We start from the raw sequence: 17,246 nt of genomic DNA on the forward strand, positions 1-17,246 counted from the left end.
GTGGCCAAAAACACTTCAAACACTTGAGAGTGCGTAGCGCTCCGGGTAGCTACAATTTAATGTCATTTATTTTATTTGGCTCTCTTACCAAGCCAGCTAGAAAATCAAGTGTTCACACTCAAGACCATGGGTTGGCTAAATTTTCTGTTAAGGGCCAAACCGCAAATCTTTTAGTCTTTATGGGCCATATAGTCTCTATCACAAGTACTTAGCTGTGCTGTTGTAGCCATAGACAGCCATAGACAACATGCAAACAAATGAGTGTGACTGGATTCCGATAGAATTTTATTTATTTTATGGCTCACAGGCCATAGTTTGCCAACCTCAGCTCAGGACAATTCAAGCAATGGGTCATGGTAAGAAACTAATGTATGCACAGCACAGTATAGAGTAAGTGTTCAACAAATATATTTTAAACAAAGATGAGCATTAATTAAACTAAAAAAAAAAAGATATTTTACTCAATAGCAGAAATGTGGAACTCCCTCCAAGTCAGGACCCATGGGTTAAAAAAGAAATCACTGTTTTAGTGACTTCTTATAATTAACAAAAATAAGTAGTAGATGAATATTGACGGGGACACGGAGGAAAGATAGGCAAATGCACCCTGTTTACAGAAGCTTAGTGAAAGGCAAACTGCTCTGCATAATTAGCCATAGAGAATGCCACCATATTATGACACCATGTAACAACATAGGTTTACAATTGTGCCCTCCTGCTGTTGAAATAAGGGAACATTGAGGAAAGTGTTGGCTATGTCAGCGTGATGTGAAATGTATTTCTCAAAGATATGCATCAAAATGAGCAGCTTTTTAAAAGTTATCTCCCTTGAAAGAATCAGCTTCAATTATCTCATAAATAAGCACCAGATTGGGGAAGAAAAGATATTGGTCTCAGTCTTGGTGCTGTTTCTCGCCTTGTTGCCAGTTTCCTCGTCAGTATTACGAGGGTTGGCCCAGATGATCCGTGGCAGTCAAACCCTGACTCTAAACTTCTATGATTCCAATGCTAGCTTCAAATATTTCCTTTTCAGTTCGAGGATCCCTGACTTTTTCTGTTATGCTTTTTAGCTAAGGGTGAAGTGTTGAGCTGCCTCTGTTTTCTCCTTTACTAAGCAAGTTTCTATTCCACTCCCCCCACCCCACCCCAACCCCTCACAGTAAGAGTCTCATCTTAAATGTGAGGGCAGCCCAACTCCCCACAGGTGGCCGGGAACAGGACACACAGTCAGGACAGCAACCAAGGACCCCTCTCCAAAGTCATCCTGGGCATCCTGAGCAGTTCTCAGCTGGAGGGGCTTTCCCTCTCAGTGTCTGGACCATTGCCAAGAAGATCTGTCCAGCTGTAAGCCTGATTTTATATAGTTATTTTCATTTATTTTTTATTTCACAAGATGTAAACGAATCTGTTTAACTAGGAAATCACGTCCCTTGAAAGTGATTATAACCTAATTTGACATGCAGTATTTGTACACTTATTCTAGTGTTATGATGCATTCACTGTGTTTACATAAATAGAAATTTCTGTATAATTACCACAAGATAATGTAAAGAGTTAATCACATGAAATCCCCCAAAATCTCATTTGGGTGAATTTTTTTTTAATTTGAAAGTAAAATTTCCTTTGGAAATAAAGTGAACCCATTTCCAAAATATTCTATAAATTTTCTTTGAGAGTCTTACAAAATCATCTACTTCTTCATTCATTTTTCTATGCTCATTAATTGAGACAGAGAATTTACTGTTTCCCTAATATGTGCCAGATACCAACAAAGATAAAACAGACATGTGTCTTGCTTGCAAGAGCATTACATGTAAACAAGTCTGGAACCATTTCTTGGAGAAGCTTGAAGCTCTGCCTTGAACTTGTCTGCTTAACTTTGATAATCCTTGTTTTCTTCATGAAAAATGCGATGGAAGAAATATACAAGCATGATTCACATAGAAAGAAATATCAAGACGAGAGAGGAAAAATTAGCCTGAAATTTTAGAGAAAGAGCTGCAAATATTTTAAATTTTTCCTCTTTTATCTTATATTAGCAAGGAAACAAATTTCCCCCAAATCAGAATATTTTAGTAAAACTTGCAAGAGACAATCACATAAAGAATGATCGATCCAATAGCTCTATACCTATGCACTGATTTAAGTAAGACCTATCTGTTTATCTTCCCAAGTTAAATAAAATGCTTCTCTTTGCACTTATTCCCTTCCATTCATTCTGCTTGCACCATACGTTCAGCTCTGTCTTAGCATCTTAGAGCGTTAAAAAATTAGGTAAAAGATCTGCGCAAGTACACCAAGCTGTATGTATAGTGAAAAGAGTGCTAGAAAGTCATTGACAATGGCATCTGTTTTATAAAGGTGAGGACACCACTGCATGTGTAGACTTTACAAACACCATCTTCTCTTGTCACTTTCACTGGATGCTTCACACTCAGGTGAACCAAGGATAAGCAAGTATCTTCATTTCTTCTAGGAGTGCTATTCCTCCAGCATCATGTTCCAAACCTCTCAAATTCTTGGGCTCTTCTCTTATTGTGTTATCTAGAAGACAAGTGACATTGAGACATAGTTATAAAGTAATGTCTTTAATGAAATAGAACAATTATTTTTATAGATTGAGTTCCATACAATTCCTATCCAAAATTGTCAGAAAAATGGAAAGAGATTCAGGAATGAAATGGATTATAGCAATTACCTCTGATCCCCTAAAAAATATCCAAGTCACTGTTTTAAACCTAGGGTACCAATACTTCAATGAAACTTTGTTCGAATCAATGTATGCTAACTAAAGTCCCTAGTATGCCTGATGGTCCATGAGTTCAATTAGTTTATTTCAAAAGAAGAAATAAAAGTACATATCATTTGGCAATGAAATATTGTTTATTATAATGGGCATGGTATTATATCACTATGTGTTCGGCTATTTATTTCTAAACTTTTCTATAATTGAATTATTATTAAACCATCAATTAGGGAACCCTTAAAATATAATATCTTATAGGTAAACTAATTATGTATAGCCTACTTGCTATATAGGTTTTTCATGCACGTCCAAGTCCATTTTGTTCTCCCATTACAGATGCAGTATAGGCTCATCACGGTGAAGGATCATAATAACGTACTTTGGATCCTAGTTCTGTTATTAGCAGCACGTTCCTAGCAGCAAGTTACTCAACCTTTCTGTGCTCTAGTTTCTTTTTCTCTAAAATGGGATTAACAGTTTGCATTGTTGTGAGGATTTGAATAACTCATACACAGAGGGCACTTAGAGCAGTGCCCGGCACATGGTAAGGATGCAGTAAATGTTTGCTAGTTGTAGTGGAAGCAGCAGTGATCACACTGGCCTTGGATGGCATTTACATACATTCACTCTATATTTTCCTTGTTCATTTGTTCAGACTATTCCCTCAATCCCAAGCCCTTGTGAAACATTATCAATGTCAATAGGAGCCTAAGGTAATGACAAATTATCTACTGAAGTGCATGTTTTCTTCCCAACCCCCAAATCCCCACTACATTTCTGTCTTCCATCAATACAGCTAATTGTGAAGTGACTGTGTTCATGAGCACTTGTTTAATTGCATATTTGATGTTCCCAGTGGATTTGCTAGACACCAGTATGACATTAACTATCAGCAATATATAAAACTGCCTGATAAAAATTTCTTTTTACTATCCACTTCTCACCTTTGGCCTACTTTCCTTTCTTAGTGACCCTCCTCTTCCAACCCAGACCACAGAAGATGAGCGTGTGTCAAGCGTGGAATTTCCAACTTTTTCCTTCCCTCCCCTTCCCCCAATAAGTACTTATTAAACTCCAAAGGTAAGTTTACTTATTTTTAACATGAATTCTTTGTTTGCAATAATCCTCTTAGGAAAAGAAATGATTTCTCCTGCTGTATCTATAGCATTTTCATAGTGTCACGTCTAAGCCTCTCGATGCAGTCTCGTGGTAATGCCAGAGGTTTCTGAGGAGTCTTCTCAGAGGCGGGAAAGTCTGTAAGAGCAGCACATGCCCCAATTTTGAGGCGACTGTCTGAGTTTTCACGTGCTGTCTCCCCTGCCTTCCGAGAGCAGATCTGATGTTCTCTTCCTCCAGGTCCCTGTTGATTTCCCGAACTGTGATGGTGCAGCTTGAAACGGCGAGGGAATGGGGTAGAATTGGAGTTATCCAAATCAAAAACATGTCAATGAGACTCACAATCCAATAATAGATGCTCTATGAGGCCTCCCTGAGGGTTGTCAGGTTTTCAGCACAATATTAGTTGGTTAGTTAACATACTCTACTGTCTTCATTTAAAGGCTTTACATCTGGAAGATTTGCTTCATTTTACTAAATCAGACACCTTGAAAATGGAATCTCTTTTGTTCTAACTTGTATGATGAGGGGAAAGCCTCCCCCTATATCAGTGCTCTTTCCACAGTGGAAGATAACGTGGTATCCTCAATGTCTGTGCCTGGTCTGCTCATTAAGGTGATCATAGAATCTTTTAACGTAGATACTCTTCCTCTCAGACTTTTCAGTTGAGGGACATGAGAAATAGGGTTTTTCTTTTTGTTTTAAGTTTTTCTAATTTCTAAAATGCAACATTTTTGGATTTGAGAAACCCAAATAAAAGACAAGAAATATCAGAAATATCTTCCTAAATATTATATTGATTCCTAAATAAGCTTAGGAAGAACTTTTTTCAAAACAAGATTAAAATTTCTCTGGCTCACCTTCTGCAAATGTAAGTTGCTTCTGCTGGGGCACACCCAAAGGGGAAAAAAGTGATAGATGTGAAATTTATAAAAAGTGACACACATGGAAAAAAGCAATGCTTCTAATAAATGATGTATTATTATAAGAGAAACAAAGTGATTGAATAATGTCACTCTAATGACTTTTCTCCACCAGCTCAAATATCTCTCCCAGCATTGCTTTTGTTCAGGTTTGTTTTCTTTTCTTGGTAGAACTACTTACAATATGAATAACCTACATGAAGACATTTACCAAGGTGACTAACTACCTTCTGTTAGGGTGTCAAACTGCCCCAAATTGGAAGACTGAACAAGAATCTGGATGTTAGAGTGAGCACATTCTGGGAAATACTGATAGTTATTCTCATCCTAACTGTACATTCTCTGCATGCAGAGCCTTTGAGAAATTCTCGCCAAGGCCTGAGGACCATTTCACAGATCACCTTTCTAAATTTTACGGTGAAAACAACCAGGACTGGAATGAATCAACATGTGTAAAGGACTGCTAGGCAGCTCTCCTCTCTCCCTAGATCTCAATGATCGTTACAAAGATCAAGCTTGCAGTCATTCCTCCAGCTTTAAATTGTCGTTTGACCTATGGCAAATGTCGTCAGTTCCTGGGGCCCTATCTATTTCTATTGCATGAGAAGAAATCCACCTTATTTATCATAGGGATCAAATATAAGCAAGAGATACAAATGTGGTTGAAAATTTACAAGTTCCCGGTGATCAATATGAATAACAATTTTTGGTATTATTTAGTATAAAAAATCATTATTAATAAGTATCTACAAACAGGCTTTGGGGCTGTAAACACATTTCTTATACAAGATTCCTGATTTATCCACTTGTTATCTAATTAATATGCCATAAAATATATAGTCATCTTGATGCCATACATCCTTGAAGCACTGACATCCGCTTTTGTAGAAAAGGCCGTTTCACATAGTTTTCTGTTATAATAGCTGAATTTGTTTCTTAATGGAATTAAATAGGGTTTCTAGAGTGAGGGCAAAAATAACACCTATTTTCATTTTTCTATGACTTCAAAGCTACGATCTAGCAATGACTACACAACCTTCCTAAAGGAATAGGCTCTGAATGTTGGTTCATGGGAATCAGCCATAAGGATCTTGCAATGATATTCTTGAGTCGCAAGTCTTTTTAAAAGACTATTTAGCATGGCTTGGCCCACATTTACTGGGCAAAAATTAGGCACTGTCCTGAGCCAGAAGGAGAAACTAGAGTATAGCTAGTGACACTTGTAGGGTAGTATTGAAAGGGGCCATTCCAATATTCTAGGCTTTCCCATCACCCGTGTCACTGCTTTGGAGTCACAAAACAGAGTTCGTATATAGCCTTAGCCATGACAGTATCTTCTGAAACTTTGTTTCTGATGCATCTTGATAGATAGGTCAATCACCCATTTGGAGGTAAGACCAGAATTGTGTGTTTATTTTGTGTCCTGTAGTTTGAGTTATAAAAAATTCAAAACAAGCCCAACACCATTTGCCAATGAGTTGGCTTGTTTGTGGATGCTTTGCCTAGCATGGAATGTCTACGCACCTTATTCTCAATCTGAGGAGCTGTATCTGAAGTGTCTGCAAGTGGTAAATTACCATCTGATGTGTGATACCAAGATTCATAATCCTACAATTGATCAGGTCATGCTGGATACTGTTCATAATAAGCTACAAGTTTGTGTGGTTTAATTGGATAACCTAACATTTGTAAAGAACTTAGATGAGGGTCTGGTGCATAGCAAGCTCTCAATTAAGTTAGACTCTAAGTGTGTGTCATGGAACCATACATCTTAGATAGAAATGGCCTTAAATGTCATCATATCCAGCCTCTTGCCTGTGCATAATCAATGTCATATTGAATTATTGTCTCCAACTTTTCATTCTCCTTTATTATATATTTACATGATTGGCATGGTCTCATGATGCTCAGAGTATATTTCCCCATTCATTCACATTGAGCTGGCCATATGACTTGCTTTGGTCAATGGGATATTACAGGGAATTTTTGAGAGAGGCGTTTAAATATACTTGTGCAGCTGGACCTGCGATCTTGCACTTCTATCATTGCCATGAGAAGAACATTCCCCAATTGGTCATCATTCCTTCAACTTAGCCCCAGAATGAGTAGAGCTGTCCCAGTTACTCTACAGTCCTAAAACGAGCTGCCTTGGTTGACCCACAGATGAATGAATCAGAGGCAATCTGATGAAAAATAATCTGTATGCTACTGAGTTTGAGAATGATTTGGTGTACATCAATGCTGTGGCAATGGCTGACTGGTACTGTCAGTGTAAACTATTACTTCACATTAGCTGTGAGGCATCCAAAACCTAGAGAGTAAGTGTATTAGTTTGCTGGGGCTGCCATAACAAAGACCACACGCTGGGTAACTTAAACAACAGAAACTTATTTTCTTGCAATTCTGGAGGCTAGAAGACCAAGATTAAGTTGTTGATAGGGTTGGATTCTTCTGAGACATGAGGAAATAATATGTTCCAGGTCTCTCTCCTTGGCTTGTCGATGGCCATTGCTCCCAGTTTCTTCACGTGGTCTTTCCTCTATGCATGTGTCTATGTCCTAATCTCCTCTTCTTTTAAGGGCACAAGTCGTATTGGATTAGGGTGCACTCTAGTGATCTCATTTTAACTTAACTACCTCTTTGAATACACTATGTCGAAATGCGGTCATGTTCTGAGGCACTGGGGGACTTCAGCATATGAATTTTGAGGGAACACAATTCATCCCATAATAGTAAGTTATATACGAGTCATCCTGCCAGTACATGGGTTTGTGGGTTTCTAAAGACAAAACCAACTTTGTCTACATCATCTTAATTCCAGTCTTGGGTTAATGATTGCTGTTTGGACCCTATGATTCACTTTTTTTCACAAATTAACATCTATGTGGTTTTGCTACCTAATACCACATGCCTGGAAACTTAAGCTTTATGGATGGGTGAGCATGGAGGAGCATGTTTCAGGGAGCAGAGCCTGAATATAATACTCTTACAATGCCATGTACTTTCAGGGACTATAGCATTGTGTTCTGACTAGAAGGATTGTTCTGGACCTACCAATTTTCTTAATAGTAAGACAGCAACAAACATGACATTAAAGTAAGTTGTCTAATTGCAAACTAATTCATCTGGCAATTGTTTAGCACATAACTAGACAAATGTGGATGTAAATGTCCATCAAACCTAACTGCTTGTATGGCAGGAAACTCCTGGTATGAAGGGAAAACCTCCAAGTGTGTACCGGGAAATGCCTTCAAATAAGTAAAGTTGGCAGTGTCTTGACTTGGGATGAACACCTTGAAAAGTTGCCATGTGTGAAGTTCATCTTAGGCAAACCATTAGTTATCAAGTTGGTCAACGGCAGTGGGGCTTTCAAATAAACGGTACTTCATTTCAGGGTTGTGGAGGATGTCAAGGAAAGAAACTGAGTCCACTTAAATCACTTGGAAAGAAGAAATATCCAAAAGACGTTTGCTTTGTGCCAAGAACTGGGCTGTCTGAATGTGCCTGCTCTCAAGGCTGGTGGGCAGGTCAGATGCATACCTCAGTGATTACAAGACAATGTTCTGCTTAATAGGGGCACATACAGGAGAGCCTTAGGAGCACATTGACAGGACCACAATTTGAGGAGATACTGAGGAAAGCTTAAGAGAAGGTAACATTTGACCAGGCTTTACACAAGGAGATCACAGGTAGAAAAGAGGGGCAAGTCATGGACACTTGAAGGTACATGACGTATTCAGGGAAGAGCAAGTGGTTTGGAGTGGCTTATAGCAAGAGAGGTGTGAGGGGACTGAGAGAGAGATGGAAATTAAGGTTTGAAAGTAGGGCGGGGGGGGCTGGCCCCGTGGCCGAGTGGTTAAGTTCGCGCGCTCTGCTGCAGGCGGCCCAGTGTTTCGTCGGTTCGAATCCTGGGCGCGGACATGGCACTGCTCGTCAGACCACGCTGAGGCAACGTCCCACATGCCACAACTAGAAGAACCCACAACGAAGAATACACAACTATGTACCGGGGGGCTTTGGGGAGAAAAAGGAAAAAATAAAAAAAATAAAATAAAATCTTTAAAAAAAAAAAAAAAAAAGAAAGTAGGGCGGGGACAAATGGTGAAGGGCCTTGTGTACACGCAGAAGTGTCCAGACATTGTCTTTTGGACACCAATATTTCTTTTTTTTAACTTATTTTTCTCCAGCTTTATTGAGACATAATCGACACATAACACTGTGTAAATTTAAGGTGTACAACATGTCATCTTGATACATTTATAAATTGCAAAATGATTACCATCATAGTATTAGCTACTGCCTCCATCCTGTCACACAGACACCATTTCCTTTCTGTGGTGAGAACATTTCAGATCTACTCTCTTAGCAGCATTCAAGTATATAATACAGTATCATTAGCTATGATCACCATGCCATACAGTAGTTCCCCAAAATTATTAATCTGATAACTGGAAGTTTTTTCCCTTTGCCTGGTATCTCCCCATTTTCCCCATCCTCTAACCCCCGGGAACCACCACTGTACTCTCTGTTTCTCCGAGTTTGTCTTTTTCAGAATACACATATAAGCGATATCATACAGTATTTGTCTTTCTCTGTCTGAGTTACTTCACTTAGCATAATGCCCTCAAAGTCCACCCAACTTGTTACAAATGGCAGGATTTCCTTCTTTCTCGTGGCTGAATAACATTCCATTGTGTATAGATAGATAGACAGATAGATAGATAGATATACCATATCTTCTTGGATACTTGAATCAGATTTCATCTTTTTAAACCGAATACTTCTGGTAGTAATGTGGCAGAAGACCCAGAGGGACACACTGGAACTATATTTTGAGTCCAGCAAACTATGATGAAAAGGTCAACTAGAGCAATGTCAGCAGAGACAGAGAGTGGAAGACAAAGTTAAGAGACTTATAAGATGCAGAATTAACAAGATGTGGTAATGAATTAGACACAGTGTCTGAAAAAGGAAGAGGTTTTCCTTTCTTACCCTTCACATAGCTTTATTGGTGTTGCAAAACAAGATTTTGCTGAAATTGTTAGATGTTTTCTCCATATTTAAAAAAAAAGTCTCCATGGCTATGAAGATTTCCTATAGATAGTATAGAAATGCACCACTCACTCTTGCTATTGAAGAAAAAACTGTTTATTCAATCTCTGATTCTATAACTTGTTTACATTGTCAAGTTAGATGAAAGTGAAATTACAAAGACAATTGTCAGCACTTCACTCCATCAATGACATGACCGATTTCTTTGCTGCATAGGATAATAGTTTTGAATATTTTCTTAACTTTTTATGCTATTCACAGAGTAACAGCTACATACCCAAGACACCTTCAATTTGTATTAACATTTTGTCCATCACTTTCTTAAGTCTCGACAATCAACCCAACACTTTCCCAAGCCCTGATTTGCAGCATGTGCTCATTTTCAAGTATAAATGCTCCCACCCTGGCTGAGTTCAAGCTACCAGTATGACACCATTAACACAAAGGAGGGAAAAGATGTGCAGTATCACCCCACCCTGTAGTATTCTTAGCACAGAAATACAATACACCTAAATAGTCTCAACAGCATAGACGAATGTGGTAAGATAATTAGGAAGGGATAACGGTTGAATATACATTACCTGTGTTTGTAATATAATTTATCTAATTCTATGTTTTCCTTATTTGAGTTTTAATAGTAGTTGTACCTAACAACCAGCTCATAAAATTCCCAAAGTTTTAACCATCAGTTATCACAATCCAGTACAAGTTGGCCTCAGCACACCACTACTCCTGTTAAACACACACTGAGGGTTAGTAGAGAGCTCTGAGGCACTCAGTCAGAAACCCAGGGTGAAGAGGTTCTACTACCTTCTAGAGCTGCATAAGCCATTCCCTATACCTGGCATGCTCTCATCCCTGTCTTTGAGTTCTCAGCTCAAAAATCTCTTCCTCAGAAAGACCTTCCTTGATTCCCAATCTAAATTAGATCCTCCTTAGTACTTTCTCATAGGAACCCACAGTACTGGCTACAAGTTAATTAAGAGTCTGTATGCACATGTTCAATGTCCATCTTCCCTACTAGACTGGCAATTCACGAAAGCAATACGTTTAATTTGTTCAGTATGTGTAATTTGTTCAGTATGATATATTCTGTACCTATGTAGTGCCTGACACACAATAAGTCCTCTTGGAGAGAGGAAGGAAGGAAGAGAGAGAACAAAAGAGAGAAAAGGAGAGAAAGAAGGGAAGGAGGAAGGAAAGAAGGAAGAGAGGAAGGAAGGAAGGATAGAAGGGAGGGAAAAAGTTAGTCAAGCTAGCATGTTTTCATTTTAACACATTTTGTCACTGACAAGCCATGTGACCTTGAGTAAGTTGTGTAACCTCACTGTGTCATTTTTCCTGTCTATTAAATGATTCAGCCTCATCAGAAATGGGAAGATAACAGGGGAGGGTTTCATATCATGTAAGAGTGCAATCTGCTCTCAATACTAGAGACAATCTCTGCATTTTCAGAGAGGAGGAAAGTTGGAGTAGAAGGAAAGAAAACCTAGAAACAAGCTGTTCCTACTCTGGGGTTGGGTATCTGGGAGTAGACAGAGGGCAGGGGACAAAATCCTCAGATAACTTTGCTTTCTGAGAACAAGGAAGACCCATCTAGGGAGATAGGAAGCCTATTGAGAAGATGGCACTGCATGGTCCTTCTAGGCAGATGGGCTCCTGAACTTACCCACCCCAAGCATCGCACAGACACCGTGATTCTCTAGTGAAGGGGTGAAGGAGAGGAGCACAAAGAGGCCCTGGGATGCCTGATAGGTAAGAACAAGGCATACCTCAGTGGTGATCTGTATAGATTGGTGACTGTGGCAGGACTGACACATCCCTGCAGATGGATGCCAACCAATGGCCGATGCACCATCCCCTCCAGCCAGCTCCATCATCTTGGTACTCCTGAAGGCCCCAGAAATGAGAGACAACCTTGGGGCTTTGAGGGGAGGAAGTTGAAATGACTGAGATTACATTTCTGCCTCCTGCAGAATGGGGCCTTGAAATAAAAAAATAATTTACTTAAAAATAGTTGCATTTTCTTGCATACCTGAATTTGTACATTGAACTCCAAACCTGCCACCTGATAATTTTGATTAATTTCCTTTGTCTTCCACCTCATTGACCATGTGCTTTTTGCTCCTCTCATCCCTCGCTCTTGACTGATTCTCTGCCTCCATCTATCTTCTCTCCATTTCTTCCTTTCATTCCTCTTTCTTTCTCCAGTATCTTCCTCCAGCCTTTTCCTTTGCACCCTGCACTGCCTTCCAGCCCACGGCATCCAGAGTAAGAGAAAGTAACCCTGAAATGAAGGCACAGGCTGGTCTCTGCCTTCATCGTGAGCCCCTCAGGCTCTGCTGCCTCTGCCGTGTTTCCTGATGTTTTATAACTTCTCTCCTTCTCACCTGCACCTCAGGGACTTTCCTGCAGGCTCCTTTTTCCTTTCTGTGTTGGTCCTTAGGATTCCTCTGTGATTTCACTAATTAAAACATTTCCAATAAGCAGAACACCTTAAAAAGAAAACAAGACCTCTGTGCCTGTGATGTAATGGCCAAAATTCTTCGGCTGATTTTCACTACTTCTCCAAAATGGAAGATTCCACACCATCATTGCCCTCACTAGTCTCTCATATAAGCCCTTCTCTCCAGATGGAGCTGGATATTTACTAAATTCCTACACCTCTTAATCTTATCCAATTCTCTGCTTTTGCACACACTGTTCCCCTACTTAGTGACTCTCTCGTCCTCTCCACCTGTGTTATTATTATCATGTGTGAAGGAATAGCCAGAGGTGTTTCTGAACACTTCCTCTCCACCCTAGCCCAAAAAATCACTCCCCCAACTTCCCACCCTGACAGGCTTTATCCTTCTTGGACTCTAACCATGCACTGTCATATAAAGTTATTTATCTTTGTCCAGTATACATTTTCCCTCCTGAATGAAATTATTGGCTCTTCATAGTCAGGGCCATATATTTTTTATTGATAATATTATTATTAACAATGAAAAAGTGTTACATATGTAGCAGGTTCCTCCTTTAAGATGCATTGAATAACATATATATTGAATGAATCAATGGTATCAACTTAATATGTTTATTAATTGAATAATTAGATATGGAAGGAATAAAGCAAGTGTGTAGTGAATAAATGGATGTCTGAAATGAAGCCAACAGACTGCCCAGATGTTCTCACCCATAGGGAAAGTTCCACAGTTCCAAGTCACAGTTGGATGATATTTACAAGGCTTACTACCATCTTTACTGACTTATCTCAAGTTTTCACTAATATCAGAAATAAATGTTTTTGTCATGCAGCCTAATTTATAATTCATGGCATATATGAGCATTTTATTCATAATACGACTACTTATAATAATTGTTTTGTTTTAATACAATTTAACTCAGAGTTACTATATAAAAAGCATTAGATTTTTTTTTGATGGCCCAGTAAAGCCAAATGTATTTCAGAAGCAAATCTAGGCCAGAGGGCATTATTTTACGGATGAGGACATGGGGCTACAGAGAGGTTAAATAATATGTCCCCAAGACACACAGCTAATTGGTAAAAAGCTAATTGGTCTGGAAGACAATACCTGAGTCCCCATACCATATTCTTGTCTACGTCCTGCTTCCTCTATTAATGAAATAACGAAAGGATAATTTTCAATATGGATATTCTCCCCTTCCCCAAATTTTTAAATGCTATAAATGTTTACAGCATAATCTATGTGATGCTGTGAGCAGGAGAAGCGTAACTTCCAGCACCCTAAGCAAGTCCCTCTGGCAGTTCCTGTCAACTCAGGGAGGATTGAAATTGGTGTAAACACATGGTCCAGGACCAGGAAAACATGGGACACTCAAGCTGAGCTAAAGTCAGTGCTGGGGTTCCAACAATGAAAGTGCAGGAGTGACCAAGTTAAAAGGAACCACCACACCCCACCCCACATTGGCTTCCTCAGGAAGCATCTACCATCCTCAAGTAGCCAGCCCTCCTTAGTTAAAGGCTTTTGCTCACTCCATCCCAGTCACCTTGACTCATCTGACTTTAAACTTGTCTCAGCTCTCTGTTGAGAGGAGGCCTAGCATCTTGGTCCTCCAACGTCATATGTATACCTAAAAACAGTAGCCTGCTGTTGACAAGGACTTAATCCACTAGCACAGGTAGGAGATACAGAAAGAAAAACGTGGCTAATGAACCAAAAGATTAGATTCCAGGGATAATCCTGCTGTTAGCTAGCTGTATGGATTTAAGATTATTTATTCAGTCTACACATTTGTATCAAAAGGGGATTGGACTAGAAAAATGCTTTTCAAATAGTGTTCCCAGGAATACTGGGATCTTCCAAAGGGGCCTCTCTGGCTTTATCAGCTGACTTTTCAGGTTAGGCATCCACGCCTCCCAACACGACTTCAACCAGAGCTGTTCGATTTTAATCTGCTTTATACATCAATATCCTGCATAATGCTTAATTGGAAAAAATAAATAAATTCTCCCTAAAAACAATGCCAATAAAAACAAACAAAATAACATTTGAAATCCGCTGAAGTAACTAATCTCTAAGGTATCTACCAGCTCCTTCAATCTATGAGACTTGGGAGCAGGCTGGGCCTCATGATTCTTTTCATATCACACCAGGTAGGTCTGACCCTGCCTCGGATCAGTCTGTATTGCTGAATGTACCCACCACAGAGATTCTGAGAGCATCTCTTCTTCCCCTTGAGGGACCTGTAGGCCATAAGCAGCCCAGGATTCTAGATTCAGTCAGAAGAGCATGGATAAAACAAATTCCTTGCAATTTTCCCTAGGGCTTAGATCCACTGTGAAAAAGCTCTGGGATCTCATGAGGGGCTGATTAAACAAGTTTAATTCAATTCAACTCATTAAACATCAATTATATACTATCCATTAGCTTGGTACTGTTATGTTTTGGGGCTATTTTGTTGTTGTTTATTTTTGTTATTTTTTTTTTGTTTTTCCATACTTAAGCCAGAAACTGCAACTCCCACATCTGCATAGAGTAAGAAAACTTAGGGACTGATGTCCTTTTCTCCTTTACATATTTCCAACCAATTATTCCAATCTCTGCTTAATAACAACTGAGCATCTATTACCGAACTGGGTGCAGGGATAAATGGAAGAAAAGTTGAAAAGATATGGTCCCTGTCTTCAAGGATTTAGAGTGTGTCTGAGAGAAAAAACGTCCATACACAACACCAGCAGGTAACAGAGGAAGAGCGCTAAATTAGCTACAACACCTGCCAAAGGTAAACACTAAATTTGCTTGACAGTATAGAAAGGTGAGATCGGGCAAGCTGGAGTTGTCAGGGATCTGACCTGTTTGTTGAAGGGCTAAAAGAAATTGGACACAAAGAGAGAATGATCCCTCTGGGAAAGGGGAGAAAGTGGAAGACAAGCCCCAAGCGGCACTAAGAAGACCAGCTGCTTTGGAGCAGAAGTTGGTGATGTCAGGGAGCCCAGACACCCAGTCTCTGCCACCACCTCAGTGAAGTTTGCTGGTGAAATGACTTACCTGTTCTGGGCCCCAACCCATCATCTTCCAATGGAAATCAGCTCCTGGGGTCCTATTTATCACAAAGATGCCTCTCTATTTAGATGGGTTTAATGCTTGCCACGTGCTCAGCACTCACTACCTGAGAGAGAGGCACACATTATTATTACCATAATCATCATTTACCACCTGCCTGCCTCACTTGAACCCATTACTCACGCCGTCCTTTCCCAGGAGGAGCCTTTTGCCATTTCCCAGGGCTGATATACCTGCTCTTTGGGAGATGAATTTACTAAATGTTAAATTTTAAAGTGACCACTTCCAAATGCTTGGGGGAACTTGAAAGGGAAAATGGTATTAGATTTGGATTCCTCAATAAATATGCTTGCTTTCAGAAGTCCAGGGTGGATGAAGGTGGGTCAGAGCCCTCTCAAAGACAGTAAGAGAAAACAGCCTACCGAGTGACTTAGGGAGCAGAAGACCCAAAATACCGTCCACAGCCCAGGTCTTCCCACATGTCAACGATCTTACACATTTTCCTATTTCTCTTTTTCTTAAGCCAGGAATGATAATCTGGGAATAAATCCACATTTTCTAAGGGAGAAACACTGCCAAGATTGTTAATCTCATGCAGATAGGATGTTACTTTTACTATATAGTAATATGGCTTCTTAAAAAACAAGTTGGAAGGAGGGGGGGAAAAGCCCACCAAAAAAACAACAAATATTCGCCAACCCATATGGTCAGTAATTGCTGTTTAATAGTCCTCCTATTACAAACCTAAGAGGCAGCAGTCTGAATTACCAGTAGAGTATTAATAAACAGGAATGAGTTAATAGTGCATAAAGACCTTCTCGTGGAACAGTGGGGGAGTTGAATATTCTTTTCTTCAGTCAGCTGTAAGTAATTACTGCATGGTGTGCTTCTGACTATTACCATAACAGAGCAATTGGACGTGAAGAATGGATAATAGTACGGACATGGAGGTATTTTTAGAATAGCAGCAGTGAAGCAGGTAACTGGCCTACTCCAGTAGAAACCTTTAAATAAGTTTAGAAGACTTTTTTTCCCCCCTCCTTATGACATTTAGCCAGGGTAGAATTTTAAAAAGATCAATCTAATAAATTATTTAAAATAACTTTACAAAGAGGATGCCTGTGATATGTAAATAAGAAGGCAAGAAGGGAGGAAGGAAAAGTCTAAAAAGCCCAGGCGGACACGAGGCATCTAGCTGACGGTACTGTAACTACATAATCACAGGTTCCTTCCTGCTCCTCTGAGAGTACAGCCTGGATGCGAATCTGCTTGACTGGCTCCCACTGGCTGCTCAGGTGAAAGTGAAAATATTCAAATCAGAGCTGTAACTATGATTGCTGGAGTTGTGGGTTTTCTAAAATTGAGTTAGTCATCCTCGGTGATTTAATGATGCATATCATTTATTTTAAAATATTATTACAGGGGCATTGACTGAGCTGTGGCTTCTTCTTCGAGGGACTGTCCATTATGCAATGCACCGGGGTATGTCATGGGCCGTGGCGGGCTGCGATATTGTCTAACGGCACAACATATGTTCTCAGATGAAAACAGCTTGAGACTTTGATTCAGAAAGTGGTAATTTTGCAAATGCACACAAATATCATTTAAGGAATATTTTGAATTTTTTTTTCAGAGTGTAGGTCCTTCTCCTGCCTCCTGGCTGCGCGGGCCGATGCTGATTTTTCAATTTGCAGGTTTGTTAAGCATCATGGAATGTTTTGGTTCTCAATCAAGAATATTCTTCCCAAGTGGTTCCAAAGTCCTACGCTTGAAAATAAATGCATGTCCCCTTTGTCTCCTAGCAGCATGTGTTCCAACATACAATAGCAGCACAGGACAGAGCCAGGCAATGCCTTTGATTGAACCATCCTATAGGTT

At 39.7% G+C, this 17,246-nt stretch overlaps 1 long non-coding RNA gene across 1 annotated transcript in view; it reads right to left on the bottom strand.

The window, feature by feature from the left end:
* Positions 1 to 1,387: 1,387 nt before the first annotated feature.
* LOC106829980 (uncharacterized) overlaps positions 1,388 to 17,246 on the bottom strand; it is a 586,118-nt gene continuing 570,259 nt past the window's right edge. The window contains exon 4 of the long non-coding RNA XR_011504022.1: positions 1,388 to 2,544. This is a non-coding gene — a long non-coding RNA (uncharacterized lncRNA). The remainder of the gene's footprint in view (positions 2,545 to 17,246) is intronic.

The sequence above is a fragment of the Equus asinus genome, chromosome 6, assembly GCF_041296235.1.
Source record: "Equus asinus isolate D_3611 breed Donkey chromosome 6, EquAss-T2T_v2, whole genome shotgun sequence".
Classification (NCBI taxonomy): Eukaryota; Metazoa; Chordata; class Mammalia; order Perissodactyla; family Equidae; genus Equus; species Equus asinus.